Genomic DNA, 24,853 nt, shown 5'->3' with positions numbered 1-24,853 from the left:
CTGGAGATATTCAAAGCCTGCCTGGACGAAGTCCTGTGTAACATACTCTAGGTGAACCTGCTTTAGCAGGAGGGTTGGACTAGATGATCTCTCGAGGTCCCTTCCAACCCTTGCCATTCTGTGATTCTGTGTGATTCTGTGTTTACCTCTCATTGATGCCAGAAGGACTAAACCACAAAGTTAAATGTTTAAAATGCATACAAGTATTGTAAATCCCAGACATTTAGACATCATGAATCATACTACTGAAATCATGAAACTGAAAGTAAACATGCCATTTCCTGCTTTCCATCTAAACTTTCTGCCTTTGTAAGGAGATACCTTGTCCCCAGGATTCATGAGATCCACTCATGTTGCTAAGGTACTTGAATGCATCCACAGGAGAGCAACAGATCTAGTGGAAGGGGTGGAAGGCATGTCCTGTGAGGAGCGGCTAAGGACTCTGGGTTTGTCTAGTTTGGAGAAAAGGAAGCTGAGGGGCGACTTCATTGCTCTCTTCAGCTTCCCCAGGAGAGGAAGTGGAGCAGGAGGTGCTGAGCTCTTAGAATCATAGAATCACTAAGACTGAGTGATCCATATTATTGTCGTGGTTTAACCCTGGTCTGCACCTCAGCCCCACACAGCCGCTGACTCACTCCTCCCACAATGGGATGGGGGAGAGGATTGAAAGGATAAAACTGAGAAAACTTGTGGGTTGAGGTAAAGAATTTAACAGGTAAAGCAAAAGCTGCGCACGCAAGCAAAGCAAACCAAGGAATTCAGTCACCACTTCCCATGGACAGGCAGATGCTCAGCCATCCCCAGGAAAGCAGGGCTCCATCACATGTAATGGTGTCTTGGGAAGACAAATGCCATCGCTCCGAATGTCCCCCTCCTTCCTTCTTCTTCCCCCAGTTCACATACTGAGCATGATGTCATATGGTGTGGAACAGCCCTTTGGCCAGTTGGGGTCAGCTGTCCTAGCTGTGCCCCCTCCCAGCTTCTTGTGCACCCGGCAGAACTGAGAGCTGAGAAGTCCCTGACCAGTCCCAGCACTACTTAGCAACAACTAAACCATCCATGTGTTATCAACATTCCTCTAGCACTAAATCCAAAACACAGCACTATGAAAGCCACTATGAAGAAAATCAATTGTATCCCAGCCAAAACCAGGACAATTATGAACCATGTTACTGAGTGATTATATATATGCATATATTATTGAGGGATCCATACTATGAATGATAATTACTATTAGAAAAGTCCTCCAAGTCTTTCTTCTTCTTTCAGTAAAGAAATTTTTCCTAATATCCAATCTAAATCTCCCCTGGTGTAACTTGAAGCCATTTCCTCTCACTCTCATCCTATCGCTTGTTACTTGGGAGAAGAGACCAACACCCACCTCGTTACACCCTCCTGTCAGGCAGATGTAGAAGGTGATAAGGTCTTCCCTGAACCTCTTTTTCTCCAGGGTAAACAACCCTGCTGCTCTCAGCTGATCCTCATAAAACTTGTTTTCCAAAACTTTCACTAGCTTCGTTGCCCTTCTTTGCACATGCTCCAGCAACTTAATATCCTTCCTGAACTGAGGGGCCCAAAACTGAACGCAATATTCGAGGTGTGGCCTCACCAGTGCTGAGTACAGGGGGACAATAACTTCCTTGGTCCTTCTGAACACACTATTTCTGACACAAGCCAGGATGCTGTTGACCTTCTTGGCCACCTGAAATCTGTCTTGTCCCTAGGATCCTCTGGTAAGATGCATGGGAATGGTTCAAAGCTGCATCAGGGGAGGTTTAGACTTGACATTAAGAAGCTTTTCTTTACCAAGGGGGTGGTAAAACACTGGAACAGTCTTCCTAGAGAAGTGGTTGATGCCCCATGCCTGTCAGTATTCAAGAAGCACTTGGTCAATGCCATAATAACATGCTTTAACTTTTGGTCAGCCCTGAAGGGGTCAGGAAGTTGGACTGGATCATCATTGTAGGTTCCTTCCAACTGAAATATTCTATTCTATTCTATTCTATTATATCCTATCCTATCCTATGAATTTGTGAACTACATCTGCTTGCCATCTATCTTATAATGCAAATAATATACCTTATTTTACTGGTTAAGATTAAATTTCCATCGTTTTTACATTGCAGTATCACCTGAACTTTGCTATTGTTAAATTTAGTTTTCAAAGTATCTTTAAAAGTATCCATAGCTTTACAGACGTCTTATAAGGATCCTTGATGTAACACATCCTTACTACCTCATTTGCAGACTTTCCATACCTAACACATTAGCCACAAAATTAATTGTTGCTGTACTCCATTAGCAAACATGATAGACTTTTTTTTTAACTTGATGTTAACCATTGCACATTTATTTTACTCATATATTTAAGAGGAATTGTAACAGTAAGCAGTATGAGGGCTCTGCAGAGGGACCTGGACAGGCTGGATCAATGGGCCGAGGCCAACTGTATGAGGTTCAACAAGGCCAAGTGCTGGGTCCTGCACTTGGGTCACAACAACCCCAAGCAACGCTACAGGCTTGGGGAAGAGTGGCTGGAAAGCTGCATGGTGGAAAAAGACCTTGGGGTACTAGTTCACAGCCAGCTGAATATGAGCCAGCAGTGTGCCCGGGTGGCCAAGACAGCCAACAGCATCCTGGGTTGTATCAGGAGTAGCGTGGCCAGCAGGAGTAGGGAAGTGATCTCTAACTATATAGCAATTACAGTAAAATATAATACTATAATATCCAGTAAAAAGACATCAAGTCTTTGGCATGATGAGAAATAAGATGCAGATTGCCTCCTTCCACTAGGCATGGAATAATATCTTCCTTCTCTCATGGTGTACAGATACAAACAAATAGACAAACAAAAGTGTCTTAGAACAACAGTAAAAAGACCCCAAGTATCTCTTGAGTTTCCAGACTTTCTTTCTCTATCTCTTCGTGTTTATTTTCATCCATACAGTTGGTTTCTTATCTTCTTCTACATCTCAGGGGTTTCTAGTATGCCATAAAAGACAATCAGCTAAGCCTCCATGGAAGCCTACTTGAAAAGAAAAATGTATAATTCTCTTCAGCTTTAAGCTGTAGCAATTTTTCTGTCCAGAGACTTTTCTCTTGGGCTGTGGTAGGTGGAGGCGCAGAAGGGACAGAGAGCTCCTCTCCAAAGCCTGCACTGCTCTTACGCATTAGTACCCATTCTTGTTACCTTTTAGTTCATATGACAAACCCAAACTTACCCAAAAATCACTTCTGAATTTATATACAGCACAGAAAGTTCATGGGGTAATATCTCCACATGTAAGCCTGCCACATGGTGTTAAGGCCATATCCCAAGCAATTTTTAAAATGTTTCTGCTTTCTGTTTCTCATCACAAATTCTCTGGACTGAATTGATGTAAGTAATGCCTCCCAACACCTCACTGTCCATTCTCTCTTCTCTACAAATAAAAAAGCCCTTTTTCTCCTTTTGTTCCTCCTCTCTGCCTTGACTCACAATAGAAAAAGAACCTTGAACCCAAATCATCAAAATGTACTTTTCCCAATTTAAATTTTACACAGTATTTTTCTAGGGTTCTTTAATATAAAGACAACTTGGAAATGAGTGAAGTTAACACAAATGATGTTGTACTCAAATAGAATCCTGGAAAATCATAAAGCATAATACTTCATACAGGTATGGGAATGGAAAGGAAATCTGAGAAAGGTTTTACCAGAGAAAATGAGAAAAAAGTCCAACCTCAAATACATATTTTGAAAGGATAAACCTCATCAAGAGAATTTAACATGGAGACGCATAGTTTAATTTTAGGACAATCAGAGGTGCCTGTATATACGTTGAATACATTATTTTGAGACTAAATGAGATTTTTATTTGAAGTAGACATAAGAAAAAAAATCAGTTTAATATGAATATTACGAGAAAAGGCTGAGAGAGTTGGGCTTGTTCAGCCTGAAGAAGAGAAGACTGAGAGGGGACCTCATCAATACATACAAATATTTTAAGGATGGAAGTCACAAGGATGGAGCCAGACTCTTTGCAGTGGTGTTCAGCAACAGGACAAGGGGCAATGGGTACAGACTGAAACGTAAGAGGTTTCAGTTGAAGATGAGGAAAAACTTCTTTACTCTAAGGGTGACAGAGCACTGGAACAGGCTGCCCAGCGGGGTTGTGGAGTCTCCTTCTCTGCAGATATTCAAAGTCTGCCTGGATGAAGTCCTGTGTAACATGCTCTAGGAGGGGCAGGTTTGCTGGCCGGGCTGGTGACCCCGCGGGGACCCATGCTGGAGCTGTCTGCTTCTGAGGGACTGCACCCCATGGGAGGGATGGACCCAGGCTGGAGCAGTTCATGGAGGATGGTCTGCCATGGGAGGGATCCCAGGCTGGAACAGGGGAGGAGTGTGAGTAGTCCTGCCCTGAGGAGGAAGGAGTGGCAAAGACAGCGTGGGATGAACTGACCCCAACCCTCATTCCCCTTCCCCCTGTGCTGCTGATGGGGGGGGGTGGGAGGAGGGAGAGAAATTGGGAGTGAAGTTGAGCCCAGGAAGAAGGGAAGGGTGGGGGGAAGTTGTTTTAAGATTTAGTTTTATTTTCTCTTTATTCTTCTCTGATTTGATTAGTAATAAATCACACTTTGAGGCACTTGGATACTGGTAATTTTGAGGTACATTGGGGTACTGGTTGACAGCCATCTGAATATGAGCCAGCAGCGTACACAGGTGGCCAAGAGGCCCAATGGCATCCTGGCTTGTATCAGAAATAGTGTGACCAGCAGGAGCAGGGGAGTGATTGTCTCCCTGTATTGGGCACTGGTGAGGCCACACCTTGAATCCTGTGTTCAGTTTTGGGCTCCTCACTACAAGGACACTGATGTGCTGGAGCATGGCCAGAGAAGGGCAACGAAGCTGGTGAGGGGTCTGGAGCCCAAGGCTGATGGGGAGCAGCTGAGGGAACTGAGGTTGTTTCAGCCTGGAGAAAAGGAGGCTGAGGGAAGACCTTATTGCTCCCCACAACTACCTGTAAGGAGATTGTAGTGAGGTGGGTATTGGTCTCTTCTCCCAGGTAATGGGTGACAGGAAACTGTCCAGCTGAGGCGGGGAATGATAGAGCAGCTTTGGTGGGCACCTGGCATCCAGCCTGGGTCAACCCACTACAAGAATTTATGAGAAAAAAATAATGCTATGGGAACAAGGATCACCATCCAAATATCAGCAATACATACAGTTAGAGAAGCCTACAAATATACAGCTTTTGGTAGTATTAAGTTCTCTATGGGTGTCTAAAGGTCAGTCATTATTCTGTTTCAAAGTATTGACAATCAAGTATCAGAGACTCCAGTACTTCAAGGAAACTAAACTGTTTAAGGATAGAACCTGACAAGTTTATGAAATACTATGTGAGAGAGAGGAATAGTGTTATAGGTATAAAACTGAGCTAGGGCTTTATGTTCCTAAGTATGCATAAGCTGGTATCTCTTAAGAGGTTTTAAAGGGCATGATTGCCTCCCTGTTTGTACTGTACTTATAATACGTTAGTCCTATGTTTGAGGTGGCTAGAAAGGAACTTCCATTCCTAGGTACACAACTTAGCTTCTGGAAATCTCCTCCTTTTGAATTGTTGCAGATTGGTTAGAAGTAGACCCTGGAATAGGGTGTGATAGAACAGTGTTCCTACTACTTCTGAAATCTTTCAGACATCTGGCAAATATTTTGTAATTGCACAAAATGTAATTGCCTGACAGGTCTGATGTCAGGAAGGAGCTTTAGACTGGTGTTCTACATCTTAAGGCTGTGTACAGACATTACCAAATGATTTCTCTCTTGTTCTGATGTCTTCAATACTGGCAAACTTTTTGATTTCTCCTCAGTTTTTTCATTGGTATTTCATAATTGTAGTTTTTTACCATATGTTTTGGAAGGTTGGGATGTGATACTTAGAGTTGGTGGGATGGGTTCTCTGTGCATCTACAGGTCTATTATTTCATCACATTGAATTGCAGAGGACTGGACTTAATAACCCATGTAGTTGCTGTTCTAAGCTAATCTGCGAGTGTGGGTGGTTCTGCTTTCGTGAGCCAACCTGCAGGACGAGGGTAAAAAGCAGATGGCCTGCAAACTTTTCTAAAGACAGGGATACCAGCATTTTAAAAGATTCTCTAAAGTGAAGTACACTTCAGTAGACACACTTAAAGATGCTCTGTCACCAGCCCATGGCAGCCAACAAAAATACCTCCCAAATGGAATAAAGGAGAAAGATTATGTTTCTAAGAGCATATACAGATATATACGGGTACGTGGCCAGGTGAACCTAGAGACCTGTTAAGACATCGTATGCTCTCAGCCTGAATAGCGTCCTTCCTCTAATGACCCCTGAAATACTGCACAGTGCAGGCGGAAAGAGGAGTCTCTAAACTGGCTTCTTGAGGAGGGCTGACTTCTCTGTAAACGACTTGCATGGTCTCAGCAATGTGTGCTCTAAAATGTCTGGGAAAACCCACAGCCCTGCTTTGATACTAAATAAACATAATCTGTTTCTTATTTGGGGGAAAAACCCAATATATATGAGGGTGCAACACATAATATTAAGTATAACATTTTATTACATAACAATAAAATTGTATAAATATATACAATATTCTATTTTATTTATGCACATATCTCTGCATCTCTCTCTTTTTATCTATATTATCTATATATATAATATATATCTATATATATATATAGATATATATAGATATATAGATATAGATATATATAATGTAAGTATGATAAATTGATAGTCAAGACCAAAGGACAGAACTTTCTGTAAGATTCTTTTTGTTATTGCTGCTTTCTTACTAAGGAAAATTAAAGAAATTGTACAAAACAAGTATAATTATTACTTCCCAGGTCTGGTACTAGAGTTTCTCCAGTATTACTCATCATTTTCTCTTCTGCATCTGTCTTCTGTTGAAGAGATGTATACTTTGGGGAAAAAAAATCTAATTTTACTGTGTAGGTTGCATCCTTTTTTTGTATTCTTTCACAACATATTTTAAGCAAATATCCACTAAAAACTCACCCCAAAATTTCAAATTTGCAAACATATACAGTTGTACCTATAGTATTATAGAAAGAGTTGAGTTATGCAACCAAAGTGTCCTTAACAGATCAGGATATATACCGAATCAAACAAGATCAAAGGTTCATATGTGTTAAATATGCATAAATAAGAAATTCTGAAGAACTTCCCAAACTACAGATTATGTTGGTCTTTTGTTTCCATCAGAAAAATAAGCCAGAAATACATTGGGAAGCATCTGTTTGACACTAGGAAAGAAAAACACAGATGGAAAAAGGAAAAAACACATTGCAATAGATAGTTTCCTTCTTCAGTTTCTTGCTTGAGTTAAATAAAAAAGAAGTTTGGCCTGGAGAAGCAGACTGCAGAAATCTAATATTTTTGTGGGATTTTTGAAAAGGAAAAAATTATTCAAAACTTTAAACTTGGTAAGTGTCACTGAAGGATTGTTTTGTGTCATTGAAGGAGGCTTGTTCTACCTGAACAGACATTGTAGCAAGGTGGGTGTTGGTCTCTTTTCCCAGGGAATAGGTGATAAGACAAGGGGAAATGGTCTGAAGTTGCGCAAGGGCAGGTTTGGTTAGACACTAGGGAAAATTTTTTTCACCAAAAGCATTGCCAAGCACTGTAAGGGACTGCCCAGGGAAGTGGTCGAGTCCCCATCCCTGGAGGTATTTGAAAGACGTGTAGATGTGGTGCTTAGGAACATGGTTTAGTGGTGGGATGGCAGTGTTAGGTTAATGGTTGGACTTGATGATCTTAAAGATCTTTTCCAACCTAAATGACTCTATGATTCTATGAATATTTCTCAAAGTATCTATTCAGGCTTAAAAATATGCTTGTGAAATTGCATTTGGCCAACTCTGTTTCTCTAATTTCTGTGAATGAAGAGGTGGTCCTTGGATGAAACAGGGACATTTCCCAATTTGAGTAAACTCTGTGACTTAGTGAATGTACCTTTCTTGTAACCCTCTTTGGAGCAGAGCATTCCATTCCTACCATTTTGTCATGTGCTGTGGGTGCCTCAGAGGGAAATCCCATTTTCCACAGCATGGTTTCACTACAAGAAAAAGGTTAAGACTAAGAGGATTTAAAATTAATTAGGGAACCTGAAAGGGAGTGCGTGCAAGTGTATGACATAGTTCAGCCTTCCAGGAGGCATAACATATGAATGAACCTGAAATTTCCTCAATGAAGTGCACTATTAAAAATGTATTGCAAATGGATGTACACAATATTTGCTATCTGAAAAAAGAAGTGAGACACAACTTTAGTACTTTATACAGAAATACTTGGTTTACACATGTAATCTTTCAAACTGTAACAAGAAATATGGATGTGTAATCTCAAGAAAGGAAATAAAAGACTATCAGAGAAAATTAAGATCTAATCATACACCTCACACAATGACAAAATTTTTAAATCTTATTTTCCAAGCCCTGTTCTGTGGTTAACTACATATAACCTAACTTTGTTTCTGCCTCTTTAAGTTCAATCAGCAAAACAGTGAAAAGATTTTAGGAATACATCATCAGGAAAGTTTTTTGTGAAAGGCACATGTTCAAGAAAAATCAAGAAATATGAGTCATTTCACATAAGAAAGATCAGGAACTTAGAACTCATAAAAATCTTAAAATGAGAGGAAAGGTTATTATCCTAACTACCCTTAGGCAAATACCTCTACCACACAAAGACTTTGCTATGTGGTCCCAAAAAAGCTTCAGTGATATCAGAAGGCTGTGGTAACCATCTGTGGTTGGTTGAAAGCTGACTCAAGACCAGCAATTATTATTCTTGTCATGACTAACTAATTACAGAGTTTTCACACTGTATGGAGGTAAATTTGTCTTGAAGTAGGCAGGTCAAGAGCTACCACCTTTTCTTCTGTTGTTTTACTAGAGAAATTTAAAATAAAAAATAGATTTTATTTCAGTTTTCAATATTTTCTCCATTTATAAAGTTCAAAGACAATAGTACAGTGTACTCTCATTGCAAGGATAGACAAAAATAATAGCATTTTATACGGTTCATTTATCATAGATCTAACACAATTATTCTACAAACATAAATAAGCTTTTTTATATCACTCATCCTGTGCTGTAGCAACAGGACCATCAACTTCAGCATGGTCAAGAGCAAGGGCAAGGTTTTCAAAAGGAAAGTTCCAATGTCAGTTGAATGACATTTGAATTTTTCTGAGGAATTTGTCATTCTTAGTTGATTTCCAAAGTGACTAAGGTGCAAAGGCCAACTTTTGAGAACTATTTGACCAAAGCTCTCCTCAACCTGTAGGCTTTACTAGCTCCTTAGTCTTTTAAGAGTCAGCAGAACTTAAACTTCATTTACTTGGGCACTTTTGAAAATTGTGCGATAAATATTATGAAATTGAAACATGAATATCACACTAAAGGTAAGCATTTGTCTACAGTAAAATAGAGATTTTCTTATTTAACTTTCCCCCCTGTCATATTCACGTAAGTCTGGGAAGCATCCAACCCACTATGGCTGCATGTGAATCATCTATTCTTTGCTAGACTGAAAGATTTTGACAGAAAAAGTTACATCTTTAAAACCAGTTAGCAATTAGACCTGAGCAAATGTCAAGAAAATGATGTGAAACCCATGTGAACTTGCAGAGAAAAGCTATCATATTCTGGAATCCTTTTATGTCAGTTTACTTCAGCTTTTAACTTAACATGAAACCATGAGAAATCATGGAAATCCAGGGAAATAACTATTTCTTAATATATATATTTTTTTTCTTTCAGAATGTGATAATTAGTGTTCTTTAGAGATGAAATTAATGTGTGCAATACTACTGCTTTTTCCTCTTGATTAAAGGATATATCAATGTAGCTAGCAGCTTTGGTACCTTATATTACAGATAAATATGCAACTGTAAATTTGTTGTCAGTCAGTAACACAAGGAATTTGCAAGCATTGCTAATTAAACTGGTTAGCTGTATAAGCCAAAATTCTAATTGTAGAATGTATACTTACAGCTTGTATGATCTGAAGAACTGTTGAAAATCAGGAATAATTTAGAATAATTAACATGCTTGAGAATTTTGAGAGATGTTTACAGCCAATTTGCTCAGTAAAAAAGGGACAATCAATTATTTGTTGTGTATTCTTACTTGAACTCTGTAATTTGCTGAACTTCATTATATCTGTGAGGTAAACAGTAAGCAATTAATAGGACATGCTACAGTGAAATTACAGGAAATGAGAACAAGAAGATACAAAGCCATCTTCTACCAACCTATGCAAAGACTGCTTCAATATAAAAGTAGTACTCCACATCCATAACCATGGATACAGGTAATGCCTAAGATTATTATATGGCACAAGTGCTGTTGAGTCACAATGAGAGAAAAAGTATTTATTTCCAAACACTGCTAGATAAAAACTGTCAGTTCTGTAATTTTGTAAGAGTGGTTTTGCTCAATTAGGTTTTTAAAAGTGAATAATAGTCTCTAATATTTCTTTTTTGTATGCTGCAGATTTCAGAGTGAATTTAAGTGATGACATTTTGAAACTAGATCAGCGTCAGTTTGATGACCAGCATTAGGCACCTACAGTGACAAACTTGCTCATTCAGATGTTCTCAGCAAAGAAAAAAATGGGAGATAAAGAGATTCAAATGAGTGCTCGTCAGGCCAACCATTTTGTTTCCTTAATAAATAATCTGGAATTTAGCTTTTGGTAGTTGGGCAATATGTAACCATGAAGAGCTGTGAACGAGCCTGAAACTGTAAATGGTTGTGTACTTTATAAAACAAATAGAAGCATAAAAGGTTCTATAGAAATTAATGAAACATTAAAATCTATGTATAATTATGTATTCTCGTAGAAAATTTACAGTCTAGCTCATAGCCGTGTTTGTTGTTCAGTTTGAATTAGCTAAATATTTGCATATGATTAGATGGTTTTCTTTTTTTTTTTCACTTTTTTCTTAAGTCTTTCTGTACTTATGTCCAGTTTCATTGAAATTTATAGAATGAATATCACTAGTTTGGAATTTTATTTCTTCTGTAGAAACTTTTTATTTGTATTAATATCATTTTTATGTCTTATTTGTGTTTAATTTCCTATCTGGTAAAACGTATTTATTGCAATTAATTTCATTGTATTATTTTGTCTAAATTTTGTGAAATCTATTGTGTAGAGGTAACGCTCTGGAGTTTTGTCTCTCTAGTGATTTGAATGCATAAATTTTCTGTTCTCTTTTTTCCTTAATTCTGAATTCTTGTGCTTTTTTAAAAAAAATATTATTTCTGCTTAAGAAACTTGTTATCAATAGAGAAACTATTAATTATTCATGAAATTCATATCTTTTGGGGAAATCATATATGAACTGTGTGCAAAGATGACTTTGTATGCCAACTTTTAAAATTCATTAAAATGTTAAATTCATAACGTATGTTCATCACAGGCTTCATTTTCTCTCTTCTGCTTGTGCCACATCCAATCAGTTTATTTCCATTTCCAAGGCAATCTAAAATTAAAAAATGAAACAGCAAACACTGGCATAATGAAAACTAGTTTCAGGAGGACCATCTCATGAACAGGTGTTCTGGTTAATAAACTAGTTGTTTATATTTTTTTAAGACTGATGAAAACAATGTATGTACTACATAACTAGCCAGTCCTCATGAATGTTACAAAGGTTATCTGATGAAGCAGACAGTGCCAAGATTCTGCTGTCTTATTAATCCTTCCAGGAGTACAGAACATACAACACATCCACATGTAGTTTTTGTAATGACTGTTACCGGGAGTTTCATGCACAGAAATAACTAAAATATTTAGCATCTCTGTCATGAGACTGTTTGTTTATGATCAATGAATTAACATTCAGTATAGACATCTAAAATTTATCATTGGCATGAGAAATCTCACCTGCTGAAATAAGCGTGCCTTTCATGACTTTGTGCAAATTATGACAATGTGCATAAATATTTTTAGTTTGGATTCCAGCACTTTAAAAACAATTTTAAAAGAATGTTTATGTCAAAGAAACAGCATGAAAAAATGGCCCTTATTTTGTACTGTGGCAAACTAGCCCAATGCAAGTTTTAATTAATTCTCAATGAAAGTTTCAATTAGCTCTAAACATGTAAAAGGGCTTACATAGTCACTATAGGTGACAGGAATTTATAACACTCTTGAATATATAAACAGAGTTGGGAGAATTCTGTGTTCTTTACATAAATGATTGACAAGATAACTATTTGTGTACAAAGTGATCTTCAGGGTTCTACATATAAAAAATATACTGAAACTTATGAAGGACTCAGAATTGTAAGAATGTTTCAAAGTCAGGAAAAGTGTCCATCCATGAGAAATGCTAGACCTATCTTCTTGGTCTACTGGCAGAAGAACCCAAAACAAAATAATCTCCATATAATCAATAGTAATAGCCTATCAATTTATCTGTAATATTGATTAAAATTGTTGCTTGATTAATTGATAGACTTTAAAGTTTTTATCATTAGAATGCTTGCCTTCTGAAACTATTTACTGAGGTGCATTAAGAATTATATGTAATTTGAAATATCTGAAATTTTTTTAATATTTTTCAGAAAGATAAGCTTCATGTCATGAAAATATATGGTTCTGATCATGGAATACATGTCAAAATTTTATGTCCCATGTTAAGAAGATTAAATTTCCTAATAACAGCAATTACTTCTGCCATGAAAATCTGTGAATCCATTAATATAACCCACAAACTACAAATCTCAGCCAGACATGTTACAGAGTAGCATAATAATTGCTGCATTCCACAAAAATATGCCAAATATTTTTAACTTTTAAGCAGGAATATTTTATTAACTTAAATCTTATGAGAGCTGTCAGAACAACTCTGTTGTTGGAAAAGCATTGAAATGTTTCCTTTGTCATAACATCAACTTTTTCAGCTTGCCCAGATTAATTCCATTGAACATCATCAGATGATGTTATTAGAATTAAGGTCTTTTAGCCAAAATACTGGAAACTAGACACAGGCTTAAGAATTTCTCTGAATTGAGACATGTATATGATTTGGCTCTGCAAAGGTTCAGTATTCACAAATATCTGTAATGAAAAAATACATGCCAGGTAAAACAAATGAAACTTTATTCTTTCAAAATGAGGTGAAGAAAACATCCTATTTTATTTATTAAAGAAGAAATGTATCCTTCATAGATGTACATGATATGAAAACTTTTTCTGTGAAGACTGTCAAAATCTTTCTGAGGACTATCTACCTGTACACCCAAATATTTCACTTATAAAAGTGTATCTAAAACCACACTTGTTTCCCTTAGAGTTACTATATATATTTAACAAAGTAACAGGGAAACCTTTAGTCAATTTCTGACCATAAAAACCTATGAAGTTCTTGCTGATAACACTACAAATTACATTCAGAAAATTATATTTATACCAGCAAAGGTATTTACCATATTTGCTCCGTGTCTTCAGTGTCATCTTCTACTTAAACATTTTAAAGTTCAAATCAAGAATGATCCCTCTTCATGATCATATAAACCTTTCAGAATAATAAAGGTTTCATGTAACATAAAGGGTCATTTATGAAACTATTTATGGTGAATGACATTTACAGTTTGCTTCTCAGAAATTAATGGGCATTGTTTCTATGGCTATGTACCATTACACAATAAAGTATGTAGAGAAATGTCACATTACTGAATAATCTTGTTTCTTGGATAATTGGCTTCTCAGATTGCTTTTTTTCACCTTAGAGAAAACTGAAAGTATGTTGACTTGAAAAAGGGAAATCAAATGGTTGTTGATTTCTTGGATACTCAGACACAAGTTTCAAAAAATCACATCCATAGTGAATATTTTCCTTCTTCCTGAGGTATTCATCTGTTGAGTAAATTCATAAAGAGAGGTATATCAAGGTCTGCGCAGTATTTAATCTGGAAATGTCCACTTATTAAACCAGATGTGTCTTTCCATTTAGCTTTAGTTTTTACTACTTGGAATGAGACATTTTTTTCCTCCAGAATTTCTTCAATACATGAAAAATACTGCTTCTATTTCAAACAAAAATTATACAACTTTACTATTATTGCTATCGCATCTGCTCCTGCCATGAAGATCAGGTTCTAATGGACCACTTTCCTCTCCAGCTTACTCCAAGAGCTTCTATTTGGTTCAGTTTCAGAGGCATAGGGGAAAAAAATGTCAACAATCTGTGCCTTTATAATTTTGGGGGGGTTTGCAATGACCTGAGGGTATAATAAAGGGAGCATTTATCTTAACAATTGGGAAAGCACAATGAAATGTACTTGGAGAAGAATTTGTGAAATACCACACCCAGGACCTAGATAAAGAGGAATTTGTCTCCTCACGTTTTTAAAGTTAATGTTATAACATTGTGTCACAAAATTACTCATATTCACAGTATGCAGCACTATAACAAGTTCAGTAAATATTTTCCTGATTTATCAAAGGGTTCTTTCATTCATTCCTTCCCCTTTCTTCTATTTAGATACAGCAGCATATCTCAGACATTGTACCTTCACTTGCTTCAGAGAAAACTGTATTCTACCTAAGAAAAATTTGTTCTGGAAGGTTTGTACTTTGCTGATATGAATCTCCCCTTCAGCCCAAACCAAAGATTCAAAAAAGTTGTGTATAATAAATGATTCTCTATGAACCTACATAATAGACAAATCCAATCAATATGGAGGAAGAGATTCTTGAGGTGAATCAAATCGGAAGTCAGCACAAGAAAATACAGAGTATAAGAGAACATCTTTGGGGAAATAAAAAGGGAGACTGAGAAAAGTTAAAGATTATTTCAGAAGCAGGGCAGAACTGCATTCACAGATTTTCCAAGCATTTTGTATTGGAGTAATCAGGAAACAGAAGAGTGCATTTGGAAAAAGGATGCTTTTCAGAAAGTCCGGTTCACCAAGGGCATCTTGCTGGTGACTAAGTAGGCTGCACTGAAGTCAGGTTTTATTAAGTCTGTCAATATAGCTACAATTCCAGCAGAATAACTGCCAAATACCTACTGTATTAGTAATTTATGCTATGGGTTTTATATTATTGTGGAGAAGTAAACTAACAGTAGAACTACAAAGGGGTACCCAGTTATTTCAGCTCTTGTCTTAGAAATGTCTTGCAGATATTTCATATCTTGCTGCACAGCAGATAGCTATTAATAGCAGAACCATTAAGATAGGGCTGAGGATGTCTATTTTTTATTCAAGCTCTGCTGTTGAACTTTTATATAATCTTGGACACATAATTTCATTGCTTCTCCTTTCACATTCACCCAACAATAAAATTCAGACTGTAGAATTAAAAAGGCTATAAAAGGTTTAAATGTTATTTTTTTCATTGGTGAGTAGAAATTTTACACGTGCTTAATTAACAAGTAAAGCTGTTCTGTTGGTATGATGTCATCTTGCTAACAGATTTATAAAGTAAGAGATAGAGCTCTACATATAGAAACTTACCAGCTACTCAAAAATTCCCTCAATATCTAATACAAAGATGAATTTTAACAATCAGTTCTTGGTTTTAATTTTAATCTTTACAATACACAGAAAAGAGTAAAGAGAGTTTGACAGAGCATAGGCAAAACACAGAGATGCTCACTTTCTGTGTGTTTTCCATGCAGCACTGTGGAAAAGACATAGAAACCATGGGATGCCTGGTGAACCACCAATTTTTAGTATTTTTCAGATCATGCACCCCAGGAGGACTCACAGATCAGAGGATGAACTTGGATGTCCACACTGAACATTGCTTTTTGAAACAGAATCATGGAATCACAGAACCACAGAGTGGTTGAGGTAAGGGGCCTTTGGAGGTCATCTGGTCAACTCCCCTGCTCAAGCAGGACCAACATAAAGCCAGTTGCCCAGGACTATGTCCAGAATCCAGCTAGACTTCATGTCACTGATCACCACCCTCCAGGACCAATCATCCAGCCAATTTTCTATCCGCCTTATTGCCTGCTCATTCAGCCTGTTACTGCAACAGCTTCACTATGAGAATCTTACAAGTGACAGTGTTAATGACCTTACTGAACTCCAGGCAAACAATATCAACTGTTCTCTCCTCATCTACCAGACCAGTAATTTCATCATTGAAGTGTCCCCTGAGTGAAGCCATGCTGACTGCTTCTCATTATTTTATTGCCCTCAATGTGCCCAAAACTGGTTTCTAGCATTAGCTGTTGCATCAAAATGGAAAGATGATTTCTTTTTTCTACTTGGACTGTCTCCACTTCATATGACAGACTCACACATTACTTACGTGTTAGTAAAATCCTTACAAAGTCAGGTGCAAGTGGCTATGAGTAGTGCTACCGTGATATAAATACCCATGTCCTTTAGTTAAAATCCCTACTTGTGGCGGTGCATCCCCTCCTTTTTTTCCTGGACCGCTTTACAATCTCACAAATTCCTGCAGACCTTGGCCTTTGTGCAACAAGTTGGACAGTTAAGCGCCTTAACCATACCAGGAACTCCTACATAGCTGAGGCAGTGACTGGCACTGTCCATACTAGAAACACCAGTTGACTGGACAAGGCAGGGAGTGGGAACAGGAACAATCAGTTCTCCCCTGACAGCCTTGGAACATACCTCACCTGGATCATGATCTGAGTCAAGTGGTATCATTGTTACTGGAATTCCAGTAATTGCTGACTGTACTTGGGTCACAACAACCCCATGCAATGCTACAGGCTTGGGGAAGAGTGGCTGGAAAGCTGCCCAGCAGAAAAGGACCTGGGGGTACTGGTTGACAGCCAGCTGAATATGAGCCAGCAGTGTGCCCAGGTGGCCAAGAAGGCCAATGGCATCCTGATTTATATCAGGAATAGTGTGGCCAGGGAAGTGATTGTGCCCCTGTACTCCACACTGGTAAGGCCACACCTTGAATACTAAGTTCAGTTTTGGGCCCATCACTACAGGAAAGACGTTGCATTGCTGGAGCGTGTCCAGAGAAGGGCAACAAAGCTGTTGAGGAGTTTGGAGAGCAAGGCTGATGGGGAGCCACTGAAGGAACTGGGGTTGTTCGGCTTGGAGAAAAGGAGGCTGAGGGGAGACCTTATCACCCTCTATGACTACCTGAAAGGAGGCTGTAACGAGGTGGGTATTGGTCTCTTCTCCCAGGTAACAGGCAATAGGACAAGGGGAAATGTTCTGAAGTTGTGCCAGGGCAGGTTTAGATTGGACATTAGGAAAAATTGCTTTACCCAAAGGGTTACCAAGCATTGGAATGGGCTGCCCAGGGAAGTGGTCGAGTCCCCATCCCTGAAGGTATATGGTCAGCTACGTTTGCAGGCTTCCAAAGTATCAGAAATTTCTGTGAAAGTGCACCGTATCTCAGAAAAAATTGCTACTTGTTTGGAAATCTTATCAAATATGTTGATATTTTTCTTCTGAAAAGAAACGTAGTCATGCCATTAGGAAGTAACCATCACTGCTTGAGGGACCGTTAATACTCTGTGAATGCAAAAGAGTGTAGAAACCATGAACACAAATTGAACAATGTCTAAAGACTAGCTTAACCTACAAAATTCATCTTTGATGATGTCCTGGTTTTGGCTGGAGTAGAGTTAATTTTCTTCCTAGTAGCTGGCATAGAGCTGTGTTTTGGATTTAGGATGAGAAGAATGTTGATAACACACTGATGTTAACATCCAGTTGTTGCTAAGCAGTGCTTACACCAGTCAAGGACTTTTCAGCTTCCCCTGCTCTGCCAGGGGCACAAGGAGCTGGGAGGGGGCACAGCCAGGATGGCTGACCCCAACTGGCCCAAGGGCTATTCCAGACCATATGGCATCATGCTCAGCATAGAAAGCTGGGGGAAGAAGAAGGAAGGGGGGGACGTTCGGAGTGATGGTGTTTTGTCTTCCCAAGACACCGTTACATGTGATGCGTTCCTGGAGATGGATGAGCACCTGCCTGCCCATGGGAAGTGGTGAATGAATTCCTTGTTTTGCTTTGCTTGCTTGTACAGCCCTTGCTTTACCTATTAAACTGTCTTTTAAACTCTTCGGATTCTCTCCCCCATTCCACGAGGTGAGAGTCAGTGAGCAGCCATGCGGTATTTAGTTGCCAGCGGGGGTTAAACCACCACAGATGAGAATTTTTTGAAAGACAGCATGTATTTTGAACACTCTTCATTTTCCAAAAACAAAATATTGTTTTACCATTTTAGGATAATATGAAGTTTTCATTCATAACCGTAAAACCCGTTTGCCATCTCAAAATACGGATTAACTTAATAGAAAGAGTACTGCTGGATGTTCTGTGGACCCCATAAAAACATTTGCACAGAGGGTGGCTTACCATACCTACATACACAGTGAAAGTAAATGGGGTTCTTTGAATTGTTCATTGCTAAGAGAAAGTGTATATCCTCTGAACAGAAAAATATTTTAAATTAATACTGATGTACACTTTGCCAAATCACTATGATACTTACAACATACTGCTACAGGGTATTAGACCAATGCCTAATAGTACTTCAGACTGGATTAGGACCGTTACATGGGAAATGACACCATCTACTGCCACATCAGTTAAAGTTGAAAAGAAACAACAAAGAACAGTTGTGGATAGTGTGTGGGAAGAAAATACTTCAATTCTGTTGAAATATTCTGGGTTTAGTTCAACATTTTCATCTTTCTTTCAAAAAGTAATCTAATTTTCTGATTCTAGCCTTATCCCTGTGCCATTACTACAAACAGTTGTTGGCCTGTGGCAGCAGCTCCTACTATGAAACAGAGCTCACCTGTTTTGGAGCTTGATAAATCTTTCTTAATCAAAAGAAGAATCACCCAAAATTAATCTGTATGCGGGTTTGCTGAGACCTGCAGATCTAACAAACTTAGCATGAGTATGAATTAAACTCAGTTTAGAGAGAAGATGGTAAAATTACTACTATGTTTTTAATTGGTGTCATAACATTCTTTTTTCAAGCGTCTTTCCTGCATCTAATCAAAGGCAATTAATCTTTTATATTACTAATTTTGAAAAGAGACAAGTAATGATTATTCAATGTGATTCTAACATTAGATGCTACTCAGAGTCATGAAATACGGGTTTTTGGCATGGATTTCTACAGCAAATTTCAAAATGCCTTAAAAGGATTAATGTCATGTAATTAATGTTCTAACATTCAGTGGAAAAAAATGCATTATTATCACCTTTATGCAGACAGAATACTTATTAGGCTCCCTGTAGGATGAAATAACTGGATGAAAATAGCTGGCCTGAGTTAAGCAGAGGAACAGACTGCATGATTCAGTAGTTCTGTTTGGCTCTGAGATGTATGAATGTATAAACAGGGAAGCTGGAGCATGGATTGGTATAAGTCAAAATCTCCAAAACTATTTATGCATTCAGGCATGCACAGAAGAGAAAAGCTGCCTTCGTGGAGCAGAAGGGTGACTGATTATGTTTTAATGGAAAAACACAAAGTGCTAAGGCAGATTTTTTTTAAGGTAGTTCCCTGCTGTTGATGGTTTAACATCAGTGGCTTGGATAGATTGAAAAAAAAACTTCTGATTTTCTCCCCTATCAAATGTAAACTAGGCAAGACCAAAAATGGGCACATTTCTCCAGCAGACAAAGCTGAAAATGTTAAAAGAATATATACCATTTGACTTAACTCAGTGACTGCATACATCAAGTCCAGGCAGACTAAGGGTAAAAGATCCTTGAGACAGTTCAGAGCTTTGATCTTATGTTATGGGGACTAATTGATTTAAAATACATGCCATAGCTGCTGAATGAGTCAGATTCTGTTTCATCCTGATTTTGAAGGACAAATCAGATGTCTCCTTATAATATTCTCTACCAGTAGAACTAGCATTTTCATCTTGTTACTGTACAAGTTAATTTTAAAGTCAAATGTATTTAGCCAGTACAAAGAGAGAGAGGCATTTGTGATGACTGCAGTGATGGCAAGAATGACATTTTCAAGCTGTTTGGCAAAGCATTCACAGCTTTATAGCCTTAACTCAACTCCCAAAAGACAGCAAATCAGACTTCTTAGATCACGTGATTTATAGTATGTAGAGAAGACAACAAAAACAACAAATGAATTATGGCTAGAGCAAAAGGTGGTTACTATATTATTTATTAGAATGAAGCAAATAATTCACAGCAAATGCTCTCTGCTCAATAGATTTTACGCCTCTGGAATTACTGAACCAAACATTTCCCTGACAACATTTGTTGATTTAAAGTATGTGATGTTTTTTTTCGGTGAACTGATCCTGAGCAGCCTGCTGTTTCCATAGCTAGTTTGTTTAAAGATAGTTCGTTCACTCTCCAGCACCAAGCGCAATACATGAGAAAAATACAACAAAAAACTTCACAGGTAAAATTTAAATAATTATTAGAAGTTACAACTTAAATCACTCAAATGAACACTTCTAATTTTACCTGAGACAATAAAAAGTGGGGTGTATGTTTCCTCAGGCCTAAATGCTCCATTTTACTTCTGTATTTAAAAAAAGAACTTCAGAAGATATTTTTGCGTCTAATTCTAGGCTTGTACTTTAACACTAGGAACATAAACTGAAATGTCACCTAATTTCATATGCCTCCTCAGAGTTAGATAAATAACAGCTATCATGTGTAAAGTTAGGAAAATTTCCCATTTTTTCTTCACTATATTTTTTAAAAACAGGAGGAATTTCTTCATTTATAAAAAGTATCAGTGGAGATGTGGATTTGGTGGGGAAATTAAGGAGTGGCAAATTTGTCCTGTTTTGAATGTAGAAGTGGTTAAGTTCAAGTATACACTTGCAATCTGCAAATGCATAAAATATTTAAATCTCTTCAATAGCTTTGCAACTAAAATGCAAAGGGCTCATTAAAAGTGCAGTACATAGCAGACAAGCACAGAGAACTGAGTATTTTGTAAATACCATTGTAATGCTACTTTTTTTAATGTTTGTAACTCTAACATATGCAAATCCATTACATAAAAATAAAAACATCTTTCCATATGTTCTAAACCATATTTATTATTTACCATGAGTGGCTCTTCCCTCCTCTCCCCTCCCCTCCCTTCCCTTCTCCCTCTCCCTTCCCTTCTCCCTTTCCATTTTGCCTTTCCATTTCCCTAATTAAGCTAAGCAGAACATTACCCTACTTGTGTAGCAATTTTTCATTATTCCAGAAGTGGTAATGATGAATTATGCAACATGTCATAATGTTGTCATCTGCTTTCATCATCTTTTCCCTCTTCTGATCAAATCAACTTAACTTTCAGTAATGAGAAAACCTTATTTCATAGAACTTTTTAAAAGTAAATATCAGAGAAGTATATGTGTGTGCATGAACACCCATGTATTTGCACATTTGCTACCTGAGGAAGAGCAGACTTTATTCTAGCAGCTGGGTGGGGCTAACACTCCTTTCCTTTAATGTAGCCGCTAAAGTCTCAATTCAGAAAGAAGGAAAAGAATACTGAGAAGTTAAAAAAAAAATACTAAAAAAAAAAAGAGAAAAGAAACCGCCCCCCCCTAATATCCAGGCAGCAGCTGCAGAAGATAATAGATGGACTTACTTTTTACATTTTTAATCACATGGACTGGATGAATTATTTAGAAACCTTAAATATATAATGCTTTCAAAGCAGGGAAATGGACCAGGTTTCTAAAGATATTGACTTCCAAAGTGCTATATGGAGAGGCAAAGTATTAAATTTTTAAATATTCTGATCTTAATCTTTACATTACAGACTATCAGTGTATTGACTAGAACAGTGTGCTTTCTTTCTTCTAGTGAAGGCCATTTGAAGATATCACTAGCTGCCATTCTAGGAAATGCATTATTGTGTCTTCTTTCTCTTCCCACATAATCAGAGACTCCCAGAGTTTGTTTTGTCAAGGTTGGTATTTTGCTGGCTTATTTTAAAGCATCATGTGTGTTTCTAATTTTCATGAAGAATAGCCCTTTTCTTCAATTGTTAAAGGAATATGGAGATGTGCGTTTAACTGCAGCTTTGGATTTTGCAAAGTCAGATATGCCATTTCAGCTTTTCTCTGCACAACCTAGAAACTGTATTCGAATCTTCATTAACTAAAGGGAGCAGAGAAACTAAGCTAAATTAGTAAGTTATCCTATAAATAAATGAAGTTAATAATGAAAGAGGGAGAAGGAATTATCCTATTTAGGCAGATATTAAGAAATTTAGGATTTCATAGATATTGTAAAAAAAAGGGGTTTACTGATTTATGATAGAAAAACTACATAGACCTTAATTTATTAATGTGAACCCACAAATTTCCAACAAATGATTAATTTTCAAGTCATCTCCAACACCACGATGTCATTTGTCAAAAATAACTGAGAGAATGTCAAGATGTCCACTTACACTCTGCATCCCAAGGTCAAAGTGCATAAAAGAAAGAGTTCTGAAAAAGTTTCATTTCCTTCATTTCATAGTGGTATTATTTAAAAAGAAGGTATTTAATATCCTTTACTGTGATATAAACCAGTGAAATTAATTTAGAACTATATGGTAACTTCTATACTGCACCATATTTTTTTTTCTTCTGTGCTTTTAATAATTGGTTCAGTCATTGAAATCTGTAGATGCAGGTTAAAAATGAAAAAAAATTTCCCACAGTGAGTGAAGCACTGGAGTAGGCTTACTGGGGCCTCCAGCACTGGACGTCTTTAAGAACAGCCTAGACCACCCCTGTCAGGAGTAATAAAATTAGTTGCTTCTGCTCTGGGGTAGAAGAAGAGAAAATATGATCTCCTGAGTCTTTTCTAGCCCTATCAAGCTATTCTGGGACAGTGCCTCAATACGACATATTCTTCAATATCTTCTTAAATCTTAAATGTACCACAGAATGAATGGTATAGGTTTCAAGTGGAAAGGAAAAAAATCTGAAGTAATGTATTTTAGAAACATCTCAAGTGTAGTATTTTAACCCTCTTCCTTCCTTAATGTTATAATTCTCCCTGTTTTAGACTAGAAGGAAAATATAATACAGGATGATGCATGTTACAGTCTTCCTCAAACAAGTCCGAGATGAAAAATCTCAAACAAGACTGAGCTCTAGAAAGCTCTTTCTAGGTAGCTATCTGAGAGGAGAAGAAATGGCATGAGAAGGATTTACCGATCAATCTTAGAACTCTATTACAATATCCATTGCTGTAGTTTAGCTACAATCTGAAAACTATGCAAGACTAATAGAGTAAGAAAAGACTTAGAAAAGAGGAAAAACATAATGGAAAACCTGCCAGTAGCAATATATTAAAAGGTGCAGGAAGTACCACTATTCTGAACTTCTTGTCTCCGTGCCTTGAACTTCTTGAATTCAATTTCAATTACAAAGTATTTGACATCTGATTGGCATTAGTATGCTGGGTAACATTCCTCCCAACAAAGATGATTAGGAAAAGTCTTTGAACAGAAAGAGTAAGTAACATAAGAAATTATTCCAGCTGAAGTTTGATAATACATTGAAAAAGGAATTACAAAGCACCTTCCACTTAATTAAAAACATAAATAAAGTACTCTGATTAACCAGGTACAGATTTGGGTATGTTGGTGTAATCTTGATCCTATTGAAATCAATAACAAAATTCTCACTTCCTTTATTAAAGCAAAGGTATAATTTCTTCTTAATAGATCTGTATTATATAGGGAATTTGATGAAAGAAGTAGACTTTCTGAGATTTCTGTCTAAAGGAAAACTTACTTTAAAAAGAATAAAGAGAAGAAAGAAGAAAGAAATATTTGAAAATGAGGCAAAATTGAAGAAATTAATACAAACATTGTAATTTAGAGTTTGTGAGCTTTTCAACATAAATGAAACCCTAAATGTTGTAGTACATATGGAAGTGAAACAAAACAGAACAGGGAAAATCCACAAAATACATGAAATGTATATGTTAAAAATGTCTTCAAAGTGTCAAATATTACGTAAAGTAAAACTTTATAGACCTCATGCAGGAACCCCAGTAAGTGTTCATTTTCAACATGTCATTGTAAAAAGGGTGGACGATAACACTGCATGCTATGGACCTTTGAAGAAAAGGTGTACGAGAGCATCCCAATGCCTTGTTTTCTTACATGATATAGTCTGATGCTTGCCTTACCGCAGTGGTGTTCAGCTATGCCAAGCCATTGACTTTGTGTTTGTACACATTCATTCTCTACTAATTACTGTACAAGCAGGAGTGAAATATAGACAATGTCTCCCCTGTTTTCATTCCACTGTCTGTAGCAGTGATGAGCGGAAGCTATACCTAAAAAAAAAGAGTTTTTCATTCTTGTCTATCTTGGTCACGCAATGCTGGAACATGTCTGCACAAGTCCATGGCACCCAGCAAGATGCATCCCAAAGTCCTGAGACAGCCGGCAGATGTAGTTGCTAAGTTGCTCTCCATATTTGAAAAGTCATGCCAGTCAGGTGAAGTTCACAATAACTGGAATAAGGGAAATAGCACACTAATTTATTTTAAAAAGGTAAAAAGGAGAACTCTGGGAGCTACTGGGCCATTCAACCTCACCTCTGTGTCCAGTAAGATCATGAAACAGATCCTTCTAGAAATTATGCCAACGCCTATGGTGATTAGAGACAGCCAGCATGGCTTCACAATGGGCAGATCATGCCTGACTAATCTGGTAGTCTTCCACCACTGTGTTGGTGGGTAAGGGAAGACTAACTGATGTCATCTACCTTGCCTTTCTAAAGCTTTTGGCATGGTCCCACATAACATCCTCAGTTTTAAATTGGAGACATAGGGGTTGGATGGATGGATGATTCAATAGTTAAGGAACTGGCTGGCTAGC

Source organism: Egretta garzetta, unplaced genomic scaffold, assembly GCF_000687185.1.
Source record: "Egretta garzetta isolate BGI_Z169 unplaced genomic scaffold, ASM68718v1 scaffold22, whole genome shotgun sequence".
In the NCBI taxonomy this organism is placed as follows: Eukaryota; Metazoa; Chordata; class Aves; order Pelecaniformes; family Ardeidae; genus Egretta; species Egretta garzetta.
The sequence above is the reverse complement of the archived record's forward strand: the minus strand, read 5'-3'. Positions refer to the sequence as shown.